The sequence below is a fragment of the Pinus tabuliformis genome, chromosome 3_1 (assembly GCF_031772625.1).
Source record: "Pinus tabuliformis cultivar Carrire ecotype Pingquan chromosome 3_1, CPIR1, whole genome shotgun sequence".
NCBI lineage: Eukaryota > Viridiplantae > Streptophyta > Pinopsida > Pinales > Pinaceae > Pinus > Pinus tabuliformis.
In genome coordinates this window covers 3,591,754-3,616,401 of record NC_142301.1, presented here as the reverse complement: position 1 = coordinate 3,616,401, position 24,648 = coordinate 3,591,754, and the positions used below count along the sequence as shown (strand labels likewise).

The window sequence follows — 24,648 nt, the reverse complement described above, 5'->3', positions numbered from 1 at the left end:
ATTTTGATTGTTTTTTGCTTTTTTCTGCTTGTACCTGCAAAACTGAAATAGATTGAACTGCAACTAGCTATCTTGCTGAAATGAAAATGCGGAATTGAAATGAAAGCAGGAAAGGACTAAGCTATGTTGCTCAAATGAAATTGCAAGAATGAGATGCTAGTCTACGCTTGTAGAATTGAAATGCTAATCTACGCTTGCAGAATTGAAATTTCTAATCTACGCTTGCAGAATTGAAATTGCTAATCTACGCTTGCAGAATTGAAATTGCTAATCTACGCTTGCAGAATTGAAATTTCAGAATTGAAATGCTAATCTATGAAAGCAGGAAATATCTATTTTACTTTTGCGGAAATGAAATTGCAGGATGGAAATGAAATAAACTATTTAGCAGAAGGCGAGTGTAGGAAAATAGAAGAAAAGCAACAATCACCAATACTCTTATGCTTCCCCGGCAATGACGCCAAAAAGATGGTGGGCTCCAGTATTGCAGCAATAATGCTGCAACTCCTGGGACTCCCTTCTTTACTTTTATCAACCCGGTAGTTCGTAACAAACTTGGAAGCGACGGTGTTGTATGCACAAGTACTAGCTCTTACCGCAGCTGTCACTTGGTCAGCTGGCACAAGTCCGCTAGGGGCTTAAGCCAACTTCTATGAGCTCTTAGAAGAAGCTTTTTAACTGATGGATGGAAGCGAACTCAAAGGAAGCTGATCTACTTGCAGAAAGAAACTGAAAGTCAACAAGTAACATAAACCCTAGCAAACCCTAATTCTACCTGCTTGTCCTAATAATGCAGAGGAGAGAGTGCACACTATTGAAAGAGATGCCATTACTTATATGAAGGTAAAATGCACATGCCTAGGCTACCTCTATCTGAAGGAGACATCTTTTTGTATTTTCAAATAAGTTATCAGAATTATCATGCATGTGTTCTAACTGGCTTTTTACTGTGCAGGGGTGGATCAAGGAAGAGAAATGCTTGGAAAAGGTTGGGAAGGTTCAGAGAGGGTCTAATGAGTCCCTAACACCCTTCTTGAGAGTTTCACAAAGTTTTGCTATCTAGCAACCTCACTTGTGAGCTTCTACAGAAAGTCTGCAGGGGTTCTACAAGATGTTTCAGGGATTTCTACAGGATGTTCAGAAATTTCTACAAGATGTTCTAAAATTGGATTTTGGAGGATGGGTGAGTGAAAGAGGATGCATGAATGGATAGGGAGGTAGGTTAGGGGTTTGAAACGAACCAGTGACTGATGGATGAAGTGATGAGAGGGTGTGGAAAGCTAACTTGACTTAAAGAAGGCTAAGGTAATGGAAGAGCAAGAAGGTAGGGTTACGTGGGTAGAAGAGTAGTTGTGAGTCGAGGCACCTAACTAGGAGATGGAGCAGCTGGCCTGGACGAAGCCTAGGTGGAGGAGAGAATGATGGGGATGCCCTGCATGGTGTACAGTTAACCGAATCAACCAAATCCTGCACACAATCAAAGTCTTAGCTAATCTATCCTAATTGTCAACGAAACAAATGAACAACAGCTTTATTTCCAAAGAGAACCATGTACAGCACTTAATCAAAGAAACATCTAAAAAGGTCTGAAAGCATGACTAACTTCTACAAATGAATACATTACACCAAAGATTGCATGGTCAAGCAAACTAGTGTTTTTGTTGGGCAGCACTGTTTCTGCAATTCCAGCCCCTGATCCAATAAGGGAGAGGTGAAACTGAGAGTGTAGGCAACCCTTTTTTCTGGAGCTTTATCAATTATTATCCTATCAATCTATTCTACACAACTGAAGCAATTCTATTCCTCAACAATGACCTATTTAACCAACACAACTAAATCTTGCTAAAAAAAACCACGTTTCAAATGCATAAAAGGAAAATCACAGTGCTTAAAGGAAAGATAACAATACAAAGAATGAGGCCCTAGGTTCTCAGGTTGGGCCCAACCCCGAGAGTTATGGCTCCTATAGAAAACTCAGAGCTGATATCAAATCTGACTGCTTCTCATTATCAAAAAAATTCATAAGTCAAGAGTTATGCCAACAATGGCTACAAAAGAACAAAACAGAGCTAGCAGCACTGTAGTGCAAAATATGCAGGAGTTTTTCAAAAGTCCTTTTCAAAGGCTGAGGCCTTAACATTTATACACCACGAGGCCCTAGCTGGCCTCCTAAGTCTATGGGACTTGGCTGCCCGAACTGTGAGTGAACAACTCCTTCAAAAAATTTGTTTGGCTACCTTCTAGATCCAGTTTTGGTGGCCTTTGGAGCTTGGAGTTGGGGGTGAAGATCCCGAGGGAGGCTATTTAATGCCATAGACAACCCCCCTACGAATCCTCAACCCAAGCTTGGCTGTCTCCTAGCCCATGTCTGCTCGGTTTTGCTCCAACATGTGTCAAAAAATCCTGAAATGAGCACGTGTTAGCCACCTAGGAATAGTGACTACCCTTATTCGTACAAATGACATAAACTTACTAAAAAATAATGCATAAGTTATGAAAAATTAAGGATTGAACAGGGATAATTAGGCCAAATGAGCCCAAAATGTTACCAAATTGTGGGCTCATCACCGAGACACTGTCTTACAGGAGAATAGAAAATTTGAGGACGTCATAGGGCTATGCGTTGATTCAATGACCCCGTTGTCTAGTGTTGAGGAACAACTCAAGTCCCTCGCAAGGCAGGAAGAGGAGTACATTTGGGAGTTGCAAAGAAGCCCTCTACAAGAGTACATAGATAAGGTTTGCAGCTCTACCAACCCGCCATTATACATTGGGGATAGCAAGGAAGAGTTAGATAAATGGATCATGATGGGTGATCGGTTGGAGAAACATGATTTGAGCATGAGGCAACATCAACATGGTAGATTTGTCCCATGTGCTGGGATTCATGCATTATATACTTCCCACGAGATGGATTTATGAGAGATTATGAGTTGGAACTCTATTGACGGGATACTCTTAGCCAAGAGCATATTGCAACTTGGGCCCTTAAGCACAAGAAATGATGGAGGGATGAGGTGGTGTCATAACCAACATGTCCTAAGACTTAGGTGGCATTGGAATCTAGGAGAATCCATTGGGGGCAGGATTGACCGAAGGATTGTTTTGGCTTCAGGTATCAAAGGATCCATTCATGATCATTTAGAATGGAAGCATGGAATAACAGATTGGGTTGTATGGGATCTTGGTATCAATATACAAATGCTTCTTTTGTGGATAGAAGTGGATTACCTAAGAGCAAACAATCTTTGGGCAGGAGGATATATATATATATATATATATATATATATATATATATATATATATATATATATATATATATATTTGGATATGGTCAAAGTGGATGGGATCTTCCCATGGTATTTAATGTGGCAGTTGCTCATGACATTGGCCCATGGTATTTGCCTTTGTTTTTCGAGGGAAAACAATAAAATAAAGTCTCTAAAGAGTCAATCAAGCCTATAAAAGGGGATAGGAGAGTTATTTATCTATTTGGCTTTTGTTGTGAACTTTGCATCTAGTTGATCTTAGGTATGAAAACTGATGGGATTAATTTGTGTAGTGGATCCATCTAGGATCTACGAGAGTTATTTATCTATTTGGCTTTTGTTGTGAACTTTGCAGGGCTAGTTCTAGTTGATCTTAGGTATGAAAACTGATGGGATTAATTTGTGTAGTGGATCCATCTACGATCTACGATTGTGCTTTGATATATTTCATTTCTTTGTTGATGGGCATCCATACATGCCAAGGCACGGGCTTTAGTAGGTCTTGTGTGGAAATGTAATTTTGTTTCTATTTATTTACATAAAGAAGAGGTTGCATTCTTAGATCTTTATTGTGTTAGGTGTTTTTAGTGCAAGAATTTCATTAGAACACCTAGAGTGTACCATATCTCATTAAAATTTTGATGTTGGGATATTACAAGATTCAATCATGCAATATTTGCATGTTAGTGGAGCCCTATAAGCCAAGTAGACTTTCTTCATGGTTTTTCTAATATTTTGACAAAATTATCACCATTCAACAATGGGATTAAGGTCCATTGCAATTTATTCTTTTTAAATGAAATAGTCAATGAACACTACTTCCATAATTAAAGATAATTTGTATATGTTCAAAATATAAATCCAAATATACATATACCAAATAAATCACTAACATGCATGCATATAAGCGTAGTAGTTATATTTCTCGTAGTGTGCTTTTAATGGAGGATTAGCCAAGTATATATATATATATATATATACATATAGATATTCCATCATTCCCAACATAGCTTCATCTACAATATCCTCATCATCATATCCTAGATTGCATCTCTAGAAGGCTTTGAGAAGACGAAAACTTCGAAAGGAAAGACAATTTCAAGAGGAGCGGAGCCACTACGTTTAGGAGGTAATGAGACAATAGGTGTTTTACTTGAATTGTTATTGGAGTTTTAAATATTGCGACAAGAAATTTTGATTGTTTTAAAGTACTTTTAGAAAGCACTGACATCTTGAAAATAAAAATAGAGATGTAGTTAGACTAAAAATAATTGGGAAACAATCATGAGACATCATGGCTTATTGAGGAGGACATCATAGCTTGCTCAGAAAGATTTTTGAGTTTAGGGCATTGATAAATAAATTCTAAAAGATGGTAAATTGCGAGGACAATAGCTTGGCAAGGCTACAATAAGTGGGTGTCTAAGAGGAGTTATGGCCACAATGCCTGGGTGTCTAAGAAGAATAACTCCTCTTACAATGATTAGTTGTCTCTTTAAAAGTCCATGTACATTCTTTTTAATGCCAGGACAATAGCTTGGCAAGGCCACAATAAGTAGGTGTTTAAGAGGAGTTATGGCCACAATGGGTGGGTGTCTAAGAAGAATAACTCCTCTGAAATAGTACAGTGACTAGTTGTCTCTTTAAAAGTCTATGTACATTACTTTTAATGCAAGAACAATAGGTTGGCAAGACCACATTAAGTGGGTGTGTAAAAAAAAGTTATGGCCACAATGAGTGTGTGTCTGAGAGGAATAACTCCTCTGAAATAGTACAGTGACTAGTTGTCTCTTTAAAAGTCTTTATCTTTAACTCCTTTACCCCATATATTTTTATCTTTTAACTCTGCCCCATTGCCCGAAGAAACCGTAGTAGTTATGGCAAAGATTTTTTCTTCGTTAAAAAAGAATAACGCGCCTGCCCAATTGGGGGCATAAATATGAGTCGTTACGTCTGTAAAGATGGCAATGAATTCTTTTTTTGGGCGGAGAAAAAATAACCCTTCTGCCCAATTGCGTGAATAAATCTTTGTCACATCAGTAAATTGTGCAACTTTTTTTTGTCTCTCAAAAAGAATAACTCGTCTGCTCGTCTGCCATGATTGATCATGTCATTCATGTAAATTTAATACATGAAAACTTCAAAACTTGACCCTGGTTGGGAGTGGATGTTTTTCAAATCCGAGTTTGGAGTTCGCCTGCTTCTATATAAGGCAGGCTATGCCATTGTATTTCTCACCTCTTGCTTACGGAATTTGCCCTACTCCAGTTCTAGGTATGGTTGTATATTTCTAATCTGTGAGATATCATTGATTTGCTCATATTCTATGTCCACGTTATGTATTGTTGAACTGAAGCCGTTTTTTTTGCAGAAGTGGTAATCTTGTTGCCTTCGAAGGCGTTCCAGTTTCAATAGCCGTAAGCCAACAACATGAGCAATAACAACACGGTCGACCGCAGGTGCAACAGCGGCGACAAGCACGTCATCGACCCCAACACCAAGAAGGTCATCGGCGATGGCACCAACAACAACAACAGGGGCAACATTATGGACAACACCAACAACAATAACAGCCCCAACAACAGCAACAACAGCGGCAACATTAAGAACATCGAAAACAGCGGCAACAACAACACCGGCAACAATAACACCGGCAACAACAACAATAACACCGGCGGAATCAACATCGGCTAGTAGAGCAACTTATAACACCAGGTAATGGCAACTTAAGTAGACCAACTTTTATACTAAGTGCCTTTTGTTTTCCTCTCTAAAATTTATGCTCCGCTTTTGCTTCACTACTGCACTATATGCACAAATATGTCATCGTTAATGATTTTTGCATTAAATATGTCATGAATTTCTTTTCCTTGGGTTAATTACATTGTCATTGCATGGCAGGTATGGGAAAGAATAAATGCAGTCGAAGATTATCTGTTTATCTTAGACTGACTATGTGTTGATATATAGTTAGTTCAGAGCCAAATTGGGGTTTTATATAAATAAGGCAGATCTGGAAAAGAATAAATGCAGTCTAAGATTATCTATTTATCTAAGATTGACTATGTGTTGATATATAATTAGTTTAGAGCCAAATACTCTATTTACTTATAAATAGAAGAAGATGGACGCTGGTATATTGTAATTCTGATTTATGTATGAGCAAAACCTACCTGGGTGGTCACTTTGTTTCAATGATTTTATGGTATGGTGGTGATATCTCCCAATCAATAGTTAATTGAATAATTAATTAAATAAACAAATTAAATAAAAAGTTATCAATCAAAATTAAATTTAATGTATATATTCATTTAAAGATATCTAATTAAATTTAAGTGTACCTATTGTTACATATTTATAGATATTTATGTAATATCTTACTTCATATTTCTTCAGTGCAGTACAGTTAAATATTTCTTCAGTGTAGTATATGCACAAATATGTCATGGTTCATGATTTTGCTTTTCTTTTGTCTACACAAAGGCGTCATAGATTTCTTTTCTTTTGGTTTTGGTTAAGTACATTGTTATTGCATGGCAGCTATGGGAAAGAATAAATGCAGTGCAAGATTATCAGTTTATCTAGGACTGGTTATGTGTTGATATACACTTAGTTTAGAACCAAATGGTACACTGGTTGGATCTATGTATCAGCAAACGATATGTTTGGTTATTTTTTTTTAATGCTTTTTATAGTTTGGTTTTCATAATTTTGGAATTTACTTAGTTAAGCAAATAAATAAATTAATTCAAAAATTATCAATCAAAATTAAATTTAAAATACATATTCCTTTAAAGGTAACTATTGTTATATATATATATATATATATATATATATATATATATATATATATATATATATATATATATATATATATATATAATTATGAATAATTCAACGAAGTATTTTACTAAGCATGGTTTTATTGCATTCTCTAATATTATTTTTTATATGTTGATAGCCAAGTTTATTTTGCAAATGTTAGATTTTTATAAAAAAATTACTTATAAAGTTATTTTAAAATATATTATATTCAAAAATATTTGAAAAATGTTTGTTAAACTTTTCCTTTATCATTGAAAATGACATTTATAGTTATTAAAATTATTGGAAAAACTTTACAAGACATCTTAATTGGCAAATTGTGGTCTAGTAGTTCACTTCTTATAAAAATTTGAAAACATGTGTATTTGTGTATTTTTTTTAATATTTGCACTACAAATCACAAGAGACCAATTTTAAGTCCTTTCCAGCTCAACCACAACCACAATGCTTGATCCATAGTTTGTGGACAAAATTGAACCCTTGATCTCTCAATATGAAAGGTGCTTTAACATGGAGCTATGTGTATTTGTGTACTTTCACAAGTTGCCTTTGGAATTAAAACCTCTCACATATTTCTCTTGGTCATTTATTTAACTATGAAAATTGGTTTCTACATATTAATATTTTATTTTATTTTTGGTTGATAAATTGTGTTGATATTCATATAATTGTTTTTCTTTTTATATAATTTTATGATCATAACCCCATTTATTTGTAATTATACTTAAATATATATTGAAAAACTGAATATCCTATGTATTCACCTACATCGAATTTACCATACAACTAGGGTAATTGCTCCATGGATTGTGGCCAAGGGTTGTCTAAATTTCTCACATTATGCATGAATCTATCAATCTAATCATTAATAAATACCTAACTTTTATGAGACTAGTTTCCTCTTTAACTCCAATGTCACCAGTCCCATGTTTTAGAATTATATTTAACTCTAAACATGACTTACTAATTGAAATCCTAATCTGTTTTAATGAAAAATTATTGGACTTTTCAAATTAGCAACAAAGGTATTTTTAGTTTCTAGTACCTTAATGTTGAGGCTTTCTTAGTTATCAATCAAGAGTCATCAATTACTAAATGACACTTCAAATGTGTTCTCATATTTTATGTTGAATAAATACCTAACTTTTATGAGGCTAGTTTCCTCTTTAACTCCAATGTCACCAGCCCCATGTTTTAGAATTATATTTAACACTAAACATGACTTACTAATTGAAATCCTAATCTGTTTTAATGAAAAATTATTGGACTTTTCAAATTAGCAACAAAGGTATTTTTAGTTTCTAGTACCTTAATGTTGAGGCTTTCTTAGTTATCAATCAAGAGTCATCAATTACTAAAGGACACTTCAAATGTGTTCTCATATTTTATGTTGAATAAAATGTAAGATGTTTGTTTCTTAATGTTTTCATGGTCTTTAACCAAGTCTCTAAGTGTTCCTAACTTGTATTTTGAACATATTTTGATTTCTTGCAATCCTTGATATAACTGAAAGTAAGCTTTTGGTATTTCAATTAGAGTAGATATTTTGAATTTCTTGCAATCAATTTGACATATTTATTATTGAAATAATTGTCCTTCTTTATTTTAGAATGCTCTATATGCTTCAATGCAATAATCATGCATCCTAACACAACTTACCTATCAACAATATGTCAACTATTAATATATATATATATATATATATATATATAGCCAATTGGGGTTATCTTCAAAGTTTGGGAAGAATGGTTGTTATTTCTGCGAGCTAAGTTCAACTCCATGAGAATGACATGATGGTGATAAATATTGTTGTAATGGCTATGTGCCTATGAATATTGTTGTATTGACCCTCAATCTTCCCCTCCTAGTGAGAGAGAGGATGATTTCCCTTGAATATATATATATATATATGTATATTTATATATATAAGTCATAGTTTCCCTTACAACTAGGATCAATTATTTAGCATCTTGGCCCTTACATGCTCTCTTAGGTGCATCTCCTTGGTCAAATGGATCTTGTATATATGCATATTTATTTCTCAAGGTTTAATGACTCATTATGTTCTCAAACTCAATTAACTTTTGTTATAAACCACTATTTTCATTTGTTTGTTATCCACAAAATTATTAAGTATATCTCTAGTAGCTTCAAGCTTTCTAACAACTCTAAATGCTTTCAAGTTTAGGGTTTAGGGTTTACACTCTTTCCTAACTTACTTATACACATAAAGGGGCACCCTAATACATTATGTTGTTGACACAATGCACTTGAATGAATGGCTTGCTTAATTTCGGCAACAACTTATAGTAGCAGTCAATAAGTAGAATGTGTATTAATAATCCAGATTGCTACAAATTCACACTTTACCTAAATATGAAAATCCCACTATACTGATTATCCTACCCATAGCTCTAACCTCAAATTAAAATAAGGTCAAACACTTAGGTTCCACTACTTGGAAAGTTTTAGTGTTTTACATTAAATTGAAGCAACACTATAGGGAAACTAGTTCATTTATTAATATGAATTATATACATATTAAGTTCATAGCTATCTATATTTATACATACCCTAAATATAGATTTATCTCATATAAGATGTGTAATAAAATTTGAACGAATGTAAATCAAACTTATTGAATAATTTCCACTGAATTAAATGTGTTATTTATTAAAGGTAATGAGTGCTTTATAAGAGTATAAAATTTATGATTCATTTATTATATCATGCTTTCTCCCTTTAAATTTGACGAGGAAACCATAAATGTATTTTACTTCACATCATAGTTACAATTATGTAGTGTAACCAATTCACCTTGACATGTTTTGAGATTTAATAGAACAACACTATTATCCTCCATATGTTCTTTAATTTAAATGTAAGTTATGACCAATGGAGGTATCCTAGTCAAATATGGGTTCTTTCTAGGTTTGTTAGGATTCTTCTTCTTGGAACATTGCTTATTTCATGCTTATCACTTCTATCACTATTTCCTTAATTGATATGGTTAGTTTTGGAGCTACATCTAGGGTGTGAAGCATTCAAAATTTTATCTCCAACCTTATTAAAATCTTTCGAAATATGGATCGAAGAAGTTTAAGTATTGCTTGTATGAGTCTTCTCAAGAGGTTTCCCCATGCACTCCTTATTAACAATAATATGTAAATAATTATCTCGGATATGGGTATTTTTGGAGTTAGTTACCCTTCCACTCATGGAGCATGCTTCAATGACTATTGCATTGTTTTGCAATGTCATATGGTGCTCATTAGTCAAGGTTACCAAATCACCTTTTTGTCATGTTATTACATGTTTAAGGGAATTATAAACCTCTTCTTTGGTCCTTTTTGACCTTTTGTGTCTCCTATTTAAGTTGTACCACATGAGTTCATTCATTTACATCATCTCTTGATCTATTTCTTGTCGATTGACCAGAGATACATTAAGGATATCCTTTGATGGATATTCTCCTTAGAGGTAGGCTTCCACCTAGTTCACAATGTGTTTACTACTTTGGCTCATAATTGGAAAAATCTATGAATGTTCAATGTGAACACATTTATTCACACTCTCTCAGTTGTACTAGGTACCTTTCAGTCCATTTTCATCATTGGTGGGTCCCCTCGCATGTGTTAATGAAATGACTCAATGATTAGTAAGAAGAGGATTTCTACCATGCTCGACATTGGCCCATTTATTCACATGTTGTAGATTCATACCATCAAGGTTGAGTAGAAGACCTTGAGATAGGCACATCTATCTCTTATATCGAACCCTTCTCAAGATACATTTGGAGTTATGTATGATTTTATGTACACTGAGGGATATTGTGAGGCATGTCCCTTCTCTATGTTTATAGTCTTGCTAATGTAAATTATGATATAGATCAATGTTGGATTTTGATCATGGCTATGATTTTTACTTTCTTACATGGATCCACTATGTATGTCTTTAGGTCATATATTATCATTTCATGTCATAGATTCGTAGTGTATGGTTGGTGGACATGTTCAGTTTCTCTTTATGCCAAGCATGGGTTTTCAAACCTCAAGGACAATCATCTTCTAACTGAGTCTTGGTTATCAATATGACTTTGATATAGTCATTTAATATTGAATCCATGGTGACATTTTTATTATGTTTTTGTAATGCATTCCAGCCATGAGTTTTGTTTTTTACCTCATGCACTATGGGGCATTTGTTGTAGCCCAATTTTCCCACCTTTTATCAAGTAGAGAAAATGTAGTTCAACATTCCAACTTGTTACCATGAATACCCATATCAACTAAGGGGAAGATCCGTCTAAGGAGGGACTTAATGTATACCACATAAATGATCATCCACTAGACTGAGATATTATGCAAATGGATGAAATCATGACGTATAACTGATGGAGGGAGGACTGACACACAAGGTCAACAATGAATGAAGATAGAAAACTAAAGTTTAAACTTCCCTTAAACATGTAAAACATGAAACAAAAGAGACTTGGTAGCATTTATGAATGACCACCATGTGATATTGTACAATAACTCAAATGGCATTGAAGCATTCACCAAAATGACTAGAAGAGCAACTAGCTCCAAAATTTCCTAGATCAATTGAGTATATCAATTGTCATATATTACGTAAATTAATATGATTAAATTTTAACATTTAATTTTCAATATCTCTACATAATAATTACTTTGGGAGGAAAGGAAATTGAGCTTATAAGTATCGAAACGAAACCCTCTAAAGTGATAAGCTCTAATGAAATGACAAAATTACTCAAAAATGGGCACAATGTGTTCAAAATATAGCAAAAAAATATAGTTTTGACTTTTCCTTGGTCAAGCTGGATTAAAATTTGAATTTTATTTCAGTAGAATACTTGGAGGTATTTAACTGAGGTAACATGGAAATTCACTCAGTTAACTCAGTTAATTCGAGCTGGGGAAGCTTGAGTTCAGTTCTACATGATTGATTGCTAATTTGTAGAAATCTATTTTAGTTAATTTGAGTTATTGTCAATTTAACTTGTTCTAATAGTTAGAAGAACTAGTGGAGGTCAAGTTGTGGAAGTGGAATTTCAACAACACTCAGTGATCAAGTAGTTGACTGATCAATCAACCCAAAATAATTGTCGCATGCAGAGATTTCGAGTTACCTAGTTGAGATGGAGATTCCAATGCAGTGTACTATCAGTTGTAGTATATTCCAATGTGTACAGGTGGTGCATGTAGTCAAAGAATGACCTAAGGTTATTGCGCAATTCCAAAGTGTTAAATTCTTAAAAAATAGGGGCAATTTCCAAAGGGAACAACCTGAGGAAATAAGAGATTGGGAAGGCTTGAAACTGGCTAAGTGTTGGCTAGTTAGTCTATTAGGAAGGGGGCTAAACTATACAATTGCAAGGTGTTCTCTAGCTTGAGAAAGCATTATATTCTTATCTATTGTTTGATTAATGCAATATATATAGTAAGCAGTTTTGAGAAGTTTCTTTCCCATAGATAAATCTTTGTGCATGTGTGATGTTTCATTTTTAATGTCTATGATTCTTATTTTAGATGGTGAATAAACTTCCACAGATCAATAAAGTAGCTTCAATTCTTGTGATTTAGCAAATTTCATGAGCAATATTGAATCTACACAATGTATAATGGCATAATTACATTCATTAACTATTCAAATGTAAATATAATCTATGTTAAGGGATATTCATGAAGTTGTCAACCTTCATGTCAAGGTATTTGGATTAATGTCTGAGGCTATACCACCTTATCAACATCATGACCATGTTATCCATTTGCAGCAGAGAAGTGTGCCAAAGATGAATGAAGAAGGGAAAATCATACTAAAAGTAGAAGCTATCCTTGAAATGAGGATTAAGGAGCCAAGTAGCCCAACAATTTTGGACTAGACCATCAAAATGAACAACCTACCAATAGAAGATATGACATGGGAAGGAGAGGTATTATTATAGAGTCATTATAAATTAGTCTATTTTTGACTATAATGTTTATTTGAAGTTGAGAGGCATGTTTGATATGTAAATTGACATGGATATTCCACTGGAAAGTTCATCAAAGCAAATCTGATAATATTATATTAAAAATACGAGATTCTACACTATTACAATTTTATTAACCTTTAACGTCTATAGATAACTATAATTAGTGCATGCATGCAAATGGAATTTTTGCAGAAAAATAGAGAATGGTAAAATAATCTCACTGACACACACAAGAGATAAGATATGCTCTCTAGGAAACCCTTTCAGGAGAAAACCCAGCTAGAAGTTGAGGTTGCTTTTCTCTTTTTATCTATCTGCAAATATGGCTACATGTACAAAGAAGTAATGTTTGTGGCCTATGGGATGCTACAATGCACATATCCTCTTTGTGTTCTATATCTCTCATCTCTCATGTAAATATTTGCTCAAATATGGAACAAAAGTCTCTCGAAAGAAATGGAATACCTCTTCCTCCTAGAGGCATGCTTATAACACAGTGTGATAGCCTACTAGTGGTTAATTTTGACTACATCAATTCTTAAGTAGAGTTACAATATAGATTTTTGTAGAGTATTTTACATCATAATCACATGGGTAATCCATTTTCCATGCATTAAGGGGGATGACGTGGCATCCTCCCAAACTATATGTGTAAAAACATGAAGGCCAATTTTTGAGTGGCATAACTTTTGCATACAAGCTATGATTGATGTGCTTCTTGCATCATTGGAAATATATCTGTGTATAAAATAGAATGAAATTATGAAGCACAAAAGCGGCAAATTTTTACCCCCAAAAAGTGTTATATCATGCCTAAAAATTCTCCTAGAAGGTTTCAGATCCTATTTTTCCAAACCAGGAACCACCTGTAAAAACAATCCTGTGATCTGATTCATTGACCTTTTCCACTCCAAATGGATTGATATGGATGAAAAAAATATAAGGATCCAATCTATATCACATCTCCCGATTTTTGGAGGATTTTGGTCCCAAAAAAGGTTCTACTGAATGATGTGAGGAAATATTTCCTCCATCTTCTCTCTAATGTATCATTTAGCTTTTCTTGGAAGTTGTCCCTTCAATATAATCTGCCAAAGGTCATGTTGCCCCTATCTTGTAGTTCTAGACCTCTTCTATAAAAATGTATCTTCTGTCAACTCTAGCTGAGCATCTGGTGCGAAATTTTCCACAGAATGTAGGACCTGTTCCTCTTCCTAATCTAGCATAAAAGGCTCATAGATTCTCAAATAATTTACATTCACAACTCAGAAAATGTGCATATATGGTGGTAAATTGAGTTGATAGGCATTATCACCCACCTTTTCTAGTATATAAAAAAGGCCATACCTCAGTATCTTGATTTTCTTACTAGGCCCCTACAACCTCTCTTTGTTCAATTGTAACCATAATTTGTGTCCCACCTTGAATGAATTATCTATTCTGTGTTGGTCATGCTTGGACTTATACTTCTCCTATGAATTTTCTTGTGTTCCTTGTACATCTAGACGGATCGTCTTGATCTTCTATCTAAATTTTTCTATCCCTTAAAGCATCTCCTCTAAGATATTCCCTCACTCATCCTTGTTTTCCATATGCAATATCCATAGGTGAAGGTCGAAAATATCCAAAACAAGTCTCAAATGGGGACTTTCCTATAGAAGTGTGGACAACTTTGTTGTAAGAATGTTGTATATATACTCATTAAAAAATCATACATCCTCTTATGAACCTAGCTACTTTCTCTTGCATCTTCAGCCAATACACATGCCTCTGCAAGTTACCCACAATTTTCTCTACACCAAAGTTCTTTCCAACCTTGGAGGTGTGAGCCTCTTCGATCAGCTACAATCCCTCACCTTTAGGAACACATAGCTTATCTAGTGTGTAGAGTAACCCATCTCGAAGATGGCAGTCAACCGTGATATCACCATCATGCTCATGACTCTAACTCTACAACTACTGATAAAACTCCTTGAAGTCCTCATTTCCGTAGTCCTTCGGAAGTTAAATGATGTGTGTGCACATGATACCTTTCCTACGACATTTAAAGATTAGATGTTTGAAAATGTTGGTAGATAGGAAGCATATTTATTTGTTGATAAATTCTGTAGATACCATCATATGAATACTAATAAAAAGTATCAACATAAGATTACCTTTCCGATGGAGTGGGGATGTTTTCAATACATAGTTATGCCATTCAAATTGAAGAATGCACGTGCTATTTTCTCGCACATTGTGGTTGCAACATTTAAGGAATTTATTCATAAGTTCTTGGAAGTTTACCTAGATGATTGGAATGTGTTTAGTTTGTTGAAGAAGAATGTTGAGGTGCTCTAGTTAATGCTAGACATGTGTAAACAATGGCAAATTTCATTAAATATAAATAAATATATATTCTGCTCACCTTTTGATATTTTGTTGGGACATGTCATTTGCAAGCAATCCTTACTGGTGGATCCTACTAAGGTTATGGTGATAGCGGGCCTGCCACTGCGCACATTAGTATGAAAACTATGGTATACCTTGCGTCATATAGGTTAAGGTAAGAATTTTTGTTAAAATTGGCAACTAGGGCCAAACTCCATGTGGGTCAGCTTATTTATGGCAGCTGATATTTTCATTGGATCCCTCTCATCGAGAGGTGTAGGATTGATCTAAGTATCATCCAATTCCAATAATTATTTATGGAGATATGAATTTATTTTGATCATGGAATTATTATCAAGTCGACCAGCAACTTATGTAGGCTCAAGAAGCCCAAATGTCATGTCTATTCAACCTATACGGTTTTGGGATAAATAGAAGAGGATTTGATGTCATTTGTAACAGACATTCTTGAGGTGATCTCCTCCTCTCCACGTCTTGGGTTTTTGGAGTAGGTGAGAGACACCAAGAGTAATACGCTGGCCTACAAGACGTGGACAAGAAACACAGTAAACAGAGCCCTAAATTACAGTCAATGGATGGCCTAATTTTCTATCAAAGAGAGGCCTCAATATGTTGTCCAGGAAATATTATACGCTGGTCATTGATGCACAGGGCCTGGAGATTCTTACACGCAGATAATGGAGACACACTTATATGGTGTTCATGGTTACGTTTATATGCTGGTCATATGTGACATTTATACAGTCAAAAGCAATGTAGCTATGAAGAGCCGTAGTCATATATGGAGTCGGAGTTAGGAAACACAGTCATATATGGAACCCGCAATCTATACGGGAAACACAGTCAGGTATGGAAAGACGCACAACAATGAAGAAATGTAATACGCTATTCTTGGAAGACCTAGTCGCAGTTCATGAAGAGATATGTGGAGACATATACGCTATCCAGAAGACATATATACACACAGGCCCTAATCTATAGTGGATCTGGCAGCGTGGTTACACACACCACTTATACATAGTTCATGAAGAGATACATGTCATATATATGCTGAGGTGATATGATGTGTATGAGTTATACACTATGGATAGTGATACGTTGTGTATGCATATGCTGGTCAACGGACAGTGATACGCTATGTATGAAGACTCATATACGCTGACCTATCCACATCAAATGAGCAACATATACGCTGGCAAATCCACAACAAATATATGTTGTTCAATGGATAGTGATACGCTATGTATGAAAACTCATATACACTGACCTATCCATAACAAATGAGCAACATATATGCTGGTAAATCCACAACAAATATATGCTAGAAAATGAAACATATATACACTGGAAAATGAAACACATATATGCTGGTAAATGGAGGCTCATATTCGCAGGCAAATATGCATTACAACATATATACACAAAGGCAATGGCAAGGTATATATACACAGGCTATGGCAATAAATATCTATGCAGGAAAAAAGGACGTATTAGGTGCAGACATAAAGGACGCAGCTGTGAGCAATGTATATGGGCAGCATGATGTATGAGATCATGAGAATCATGACGAATGAAATCATGTGCATAGGCAGCACAGTGATACATGTAACATGGATAACACCATGAAGAACGTAATCATAAGCATGGACAGCTTGATGATGAATGAGATCATGGACATAAAGGGCAGCATGATGATGAACCGGATCATGGTCATGGGCAGCATGATGATAATCATGATTAGTGCAGCATGGAGCAATATGTAGTGGTGCAGCAAGTGGACCAGATGCAAGACTACGATAGGTGAAGTCATCACCTTGGAGAATCAATTGAAGCAGAATGTCTTCAACTGATCTCATCGTTATACGAAATGATCTATGCTAGATCTAGATAAGTCAAAGTGTTGACTTCTATTGTAAATGTACTATCTCTCTCTCTTTCTCTGTTGAACTTTGAAAAACATAAAAGAAGAATTGATGAAGGGTTTCCCCACATTGTGGGGTTTTTCCCTAGCTGGTGCCAAATCTTGTGTCCTCTTGTCTTGGCTTGTCTTCTGTGATTTATATTTATGTTCTATCTACAGTTTACTTTAATGCTGATGTGATTGCTAACTACAAAAATTTAAATAAATTTCTCTAGCATAGAACATAACTAAGATTAACATTGTATCAAAGTTGAGGTGAAGACAATGCCCAAGCAAGAGTGAAAGAGCAATCACCAAAGACAGTTGGGACAGGATAAAAGGATCAATGGGATCACTATCACTCTTCTCATTCACTAAGGGTGAAGTGGAAGCAGAGAACATTATCAGAATGGCACATCAGGATTTCTAATGGCCTACCTAAAGATCACTTCATTGGGAAGTTCGGATCTAAGGGTGGAAGGAAAGGCAGATGTCTTGGTTAGAAGTTTGACCCTTATGCGAAGGAGTTTCCAAATGGCAGAGATGCAGGTCATCAAGGACACAGCCGACTCTTCAAAGTAATCAAAGGAACCCCAGAATCTCTTTTATGTTCCTCATCACAAGAAGAACCTGGTGTCCATCTTGGAAATGGAAGCCAAATGTTTCAGGATGGCACTCATCAATGGAAAGGTACACATTTGAAAATAGATTTTTCAAAGATGATTTTGAGTTCAGGGTTGTATCAAGTTGTAGGAAGTCCACTAGGGGACCATGTCCACTGACACAGAGCACTGAAGGTCTATGAGTTAGATGGTGACAGGGATGCCTAAATTCAAAAAGAGCATGAAGGTACATGTCTGAGATGTACTGAAGGAAAATCTTACAAGGGGACCATTCCCATCATGTAGCAGATCCACAGGTTTGGAACAACCCATGGAGTTTGAGATTCATGAACAGGGAATCTCATGGTATACAGGTGGAAGAAATCCCTCTATGGCTTGAAGCAAAACACCCTGGGCATAGTATGAGAGGACTGATAGCTGTTTGATGAAGTTGAGATTCACTAGGAGTGAAACCAATCCAAACCATTACCTAAAGGTTGTGGATGATAGACCTCTCATACCGGCACCTTATGGAGACGAACTATTTCTGATACGTGTAGACCCTCTCATTTGTAGAAGTAAGAGGGAGTTGGATTCTGGACATATGTTTTACAGTTAGCATGGTGAGCTCATATTTGGTTTAGCCTCACTGGATTGATGCCAATAATCTTCTGAGATATCTATGGGGCACAATCTCTCATAGATTGAGATACACTATTGAAAATATGAAAATGCATGATTATTCAAATGCTGACTCGATAGGCAATGTGGAGGATCACTAGAGCACTTTTCAGTGCTGGTTCTCTTTATATTCTACTTTGATATCGTGGATGAGCAGGAAGCAAAATTCAGTTGTTATAAGTACCGCCGAGACCGGATACATAACTACGAGTATGACCTTGTATGAAGTTTCCTGGTTGTGGAAAATCTTTAGTGAGTACACATGATGAATACCAATTTGATTCTATGTGACAACCAGAGGTGGGATTCGATTATTGAGGAATACCATATTCAATAATTGCTCCAGCAGATAGACATCAGATACTGCGAGGCTCCATTGCACTGAGATGATGTACAGGTCACTAGTCAGAGCCTCGGGGAAAGATCAAATTTGTGATCTTCCCAAACGACTTGGAGTTGTTGAAAGACCCTTGTAAAAGTGTCTTGCATGTTGCATACATTGAGCTCTAGGAGCTCTGGGGGCTTGCGGTTCTCATTGGAGAAACATATGACCACAAGGTGACTCACCCTCCCCTGGTGGTGTAGACTGGGACAAGATGATTCACTCTCTTGTGGGACAGGATGATTCGCTCTCCTGTGGACAAGATCATTCACTCTCCTAGGAAACAAGATGACTCGCTCTCTTGTGTGATAGGATACTTCGCTCTCTTGTGGGACAGGATGATTCTCTTTCTTGTGTAGCAGGATGATTAGTTCTCCTGTGAGGCCTCGATGATGTGTTCTCCATGGCAATTGTGTAGCAAGATGATTAGTTCTCCTCTGAGGATAGGATTGATTAAATTCTACTGTCAAGGACTCCTACCCATGTAGTCTGGGACTCATGGGAAGTACCTCTCATCTAATCAATGAGCAGGGAAATGAGGATAGGGACCATAGTAGTATAGATGGATGCATCGATGTATCTACCATACTCACTATGCTAGGATGACCTTCATTGATCTGGGATCAATGATACTGGTTTGGGACCAGTGGTAGGAGTTGTACCTACTATGACACTGACTTCGGGTTAGTTGAGACTGGTGTGGGACCAATGGTACATGCTATGACGCTAACTTTGGGTCAGTGGAGATTGGACTGGAACTAGTGGTACACTCTCTGAGACTGATGATCCTGGTTTGGGACTAGTAGTAGGAGTGGTACCGACTATGATGCTGAATTTGGGTTGGCTGGGACTGGACTGGGACCAGTGGTTCACACTCTGAGACTGACTTTGAGTCAGTGGAGAATGGTATGAGACATTGTCAATCAATTCTTCTTCTTCATGGTTTAGCAGAGCTAAGTTGAGCAAAGTAGAGCAGAGCCAGTAGAGCAAGCAGAGCCAGCAGAGTAGAGCAGAGCCATTAGAGCAGAGTAGAGCCAGTAGAGCTAAGCAGAGCTAGCAAAGCTGAGCAGCATTGGGTAGATTTGAGCAAAGCTGAGCAGGTCAATGCAGGGCACTGATGGCAAAGATAGTATAGTTGGACATATGGATCAACGGATGGAGTTCTCCCTAGTTGAGAGGGAGTGTTAAAATTAGAAACTAGGGCCAAACTCCATGTGGGTCAACTTATTTATGGTAGCTCATATTTCTATTGGATCCCTCTTGTCGAGAGGTGTAGGATTGATCTAAATATCATCCGATTCTGATAAGTATTTATGGATATATGAGTTTATTTTGATCATGGAATTATTATCAAGCTGACTAGCAACTTATGTAGGCTTAAGAAGCCCAAACGTCATGTCTATTCAACGTATATGATTTTGGTATAAATAGAAGAGGATTTGATGTCATTTGTAACACACATTCTTGAGGTGATCTCCTCCTCTCCACATCTTGGGTTTTTGGAGTAGGAGAGAGACACCAAGAGTAATACGTTGGCCTACAAGACTTGGAGAAGAAACATAGTAAACGAAGCCCTAAATTACAGTTAATGGATGCCCTAATTTGCTGTCAAAGAGAGGCCTCAATATGTTGTCCAGGAAACATTATACGCTGGTCATTGATACACAGGTCTTGGAGATTCTTACACGCAGAGAATGGAGACACACTTATATGGTGTTCATGGTTACATTTATATGTTGGTTATACGTGACATTTATACAGTCAAAAGCAATGTAGCTACAAAGAGCTGTAGTCATATATGGAGTCACAGTTAGGAAACTCATTCATATATGGAACCCGCAGTCTATACGGGAAACGTAGTCAAGTATGGAAATACGCACAACAATGAAGAAATGTAATACGTTGTTCTTGAAATACCTAGCAGTAGTTCATGAGATCATAAGCATCATGATGAATGAAATCATGTGAATGGGCAGAACAATGATACATGGAGCGTGGGCAACATCATGAAGAATGTAATCATAAGCATGGGCAACTTGATGATGAATGAGATCATGGACATAAAGGTTAGGATGATGATGAACCGGATCATGGTCATGGGTAGCATGATGATAATCATGATTAGTGCAGCATGGAGTAATATGCAGTAGTGTAGCAAGTGGACCAGATTTAGCACTACGATAGGTGAAGCCGTCACCTTGGAGAATCAGTTGAAGCAGAATGTCTTCAACCGATCTCATTGTTACAAAAAATGATCTATGCTAGATCTAGATAAGTCAAAGTGTTGACTTTTGTTGTAAATGTACTATCTCTCTCTCTCTCTCTCTCTCTCTCTCTCTCTCTCTCTCTCTCTCTCTTTCTCTACTGAACTTTGAAGAACATAAAAGAAGAATTGATCAAGGGTTTCCCCACATTATGGGGTGTGTCCCTGGCTGGCGCGACATCTTGTGTCCTCTTGTCTTGCATTGTCTTCTGCGATTTATATTTATGTTCTATCTGCAGTTTACTTTAATACTGATGTGATTTCTAATTGTGAAAATTTAAATAAATTGCTCTAGCATAGAACATACCTAAAATTAACAAGTTTATCGAGGGATACACTCAAATCACTGCTCCTATGGAAATTTTTTTGAATAAGGTAACCAATTTTCAGTGTAATGATGAATGTTAGAAATATTTAGGCACATTGAAGGGGAAGATAGTGATGCCACCAATTTTGGTATTACCAAATTGGGAGAAGGAGTTCCAAGTGCATCTCGATTCTTCATCGATTGCACTACGTGTGTTCTTAACCCAGCTTGAGGAGAGAGAGATTGAACATCCCATTTATTGTGCAAGAATGAAGTTATCAATGGTTGAACATAACTATACCATGACAAAAAGAGAATGATTGGCATTGGCATATACATTTAAAATGTTTATGCATTAGTTTATGTGCAATAACTTTAAATTGTACACAGATCATTCTATGCTAAAGGACCTCATAAAGAAGCTCGTGTTGGGGGGGGGGGGGGGGGGGGGGGGGGTAATTTGCAGATGGGTACTCTATTTCCAGGAATATGATTTTCAAGTGGTTTTCAATCCTAGTAAAGAAAATGTAGGACCCAATCATTTGTCGTAGTTGACATTGAGAGAGGATGCGAAAATTTTGGAGGAAAATCTACTAGATGCACAACTTTTTGCTGTGAACTTGGTGGATGAACACTTCGTAAAATTGCAAGATTTATAAATACAAAGATGGTATTATAGGACTATGCTATGGAAAAAAAAAATAACTAGTGGTAAACATGGCCGACTACCAGTAAATTGCAGCTTCCCTATATAAGTTAGGCGCATATGGAATTTGTCTACGTGTGCCTTGGAGCATGAACGACTTATGATTTTAATATAAGCACACATAAGTGTCGTAGGATGACACTATGCAGGATGGGCTACAACATAGAAGATCTTGTTCATAGTATTATGGTGGTCCACTCTACATACTAATGTCAAGTTTTGCAGGACCTATGATGTATGCCAGTGAGTAGGGAAGCCTTCTCAAAGGGACAACATGCCTTTGGAAACCCAGTTCACTTTGAAGCCATTGGATAAACTGGAAATTAATTTCTTGGGCCTAATTGATCCACCCATAAGAATAAATAGAACAAAATACATATTCACTATGACTGATTATCTAACTAGATGGGAGGAAGTCACACTAGTCAAATATTCCAACATAGAGACAACTGCACATTTTTTATTTCACAACATAGTGACTAGATTTGAGCATCTAAGAATTCTCATGAGTGACCAAAGCACTCAGTTCTTGAAAATAATAATTGTGGTACTAATAGAGGACTTTCATATCTATCATAAAAAAATACTTCATAACATCCACAGGCTAATGGTATAGTGGCTAATGGTATAACATCCATGCAAATTTCACATGTGTTGGATTCGACCATACATCATCTAAGATGTGATGGATGGGGGCGAAACACAATTGTAGAATTTAGATGGTATCTTGTGAGAGGGATTTTTCAACAGGAGTTGGTTGAAGTTGTATTGGAACAAGTGAGCTCCTGTGCACCCATTGTGAAAATACAAATTTCATTCTACTCTTTTGCAAATAAAGATTGATTAGGGTCTACAATAGATTTTTGTTTTTTCTGTATCAAGTTAGTAGTCAGCAATTACTTTTGTTTCTCAAGAGTAAAAATTAGTAATACATTTTGTACAAGTGTAGAACATTTCACACTAGGGGAAGTGTCACATATTATTGATGTAAGACTAGACAATGTGCAATGTTGGGAACTATCCTATTTCAAATAATTTTACATGCATAAGTGAAGCGCTAATGGAACATTAGAGATTAATCTGATCTGTGGTGCAACATTTGATGAGTGTCATAGCTAGAGTCACATCAATGACAATTCGAATAAAGTTGGATGACTAATGAACTTGCCAAAAACCAAGAGACAAGAACATGCTGTTATAACCCTATTTACCAGTCCATTATCATGAGAAAAAATCAAGTTAAAGTTACCTCAATTACTAGCTAGAATCCATCCCATTTCATATTTTCTTTTACTTATTTGAGACTTATTCCATGGGTGAAATTACATAATTGATCAATTCATCAAAATTATTTTGATAAAATATTATAATTATGAGATAATGATTGTTTCATAATTGACAACAATTGAGAAAAATATGATAATTGAGAAAAAGGTTTCTAGAGGCTTACTTTCCTAAGGAGATAAACTTGACCCACTTGTGTATGAGTTGGCTAGCGGTCCATTATTGTAGAATTTTCCTAACTTATCAAGCCCCTAAGTGTCTAGATACATTCTCTCAGAGGATAGAATGAACCTATTTTATAGTGTGAGAGTTCTACTAGATTGGGACAAGAAGACCTTGCTACAAGATTGAGGAAAGGATCTCATTTGTTGATGGGATACATTTTGTATATAACTTTTGATTAATTGAAGTGAATGTTCCTTCCTATAAAATTTGAATGTTTAATATATTATTCATGTTTATGTTCATTTGTTTAAGTTGACGGTCCTCTACGGAAGGCCATTTGTGCTTCTTATTTTGTGGTGTTTGTGTGCATGTTCTAGATATATTGTAGAGGACATGACCTCCTATTCTATTCAAGGTGAAAATCTCTCCATCTAACCCAACATTTGTAACAAATCTGTGCGGATATTAGGTTCAACTCAAACCCTAAATAGAGCATATATGCGTGTATGATTAGTTGGATTGATTTGGTTTGTTGTAACCCTAGAGACAACCTCTGGTTGAAGGAGGTCAATGCCAAGGAAATATATAAATAGATAAATATTTTAGTTATAAGGCCAGAGGGGAAGAATGGTTGGAGAGAAATATTATGAGAGTCATAATGACTTATCTAATTCTAAAACCTATCTTTCAAAACAAGAATGGCCATGAACAATGAGGAATGGAGAGTTTAAATTAAAGAGGTGGTTAGTGGACAAATAAAGGAAAAAAGGCTTTTGCTCAGGCACTTGAGAATCTAAACCTCAACTATGTTGAAGGAATGATGATAATAACAAGAATTTGTGAGTGAATTTGTGGAATATGGAGTACCTATACAG

General features: G+C 35.9%; 1 long non-coding RNA gene across 1 annotated transcript; it reads left to right on the top strand.

Annotated features, from left to right (window-relative positions):
* The first annotated feature begins 5,443 nt into the window (after positions 1 to 5,443).
* Positions 5,444 to 6,375, top strand: LOC149185487 (uncharacterized). Its single transcript, XR_016256036.1, has 3 exons — positions 5,444 to 5,543; positions 5,641 to 5,984; positions 6,171 to 6,375. It is a non-coding gene; the product is annotated as an uncharacterized LOC149185487 (long non-coding RNA).
* Positions 6,376 to 24,648: the final 18,273 nt, after the last annotated feature.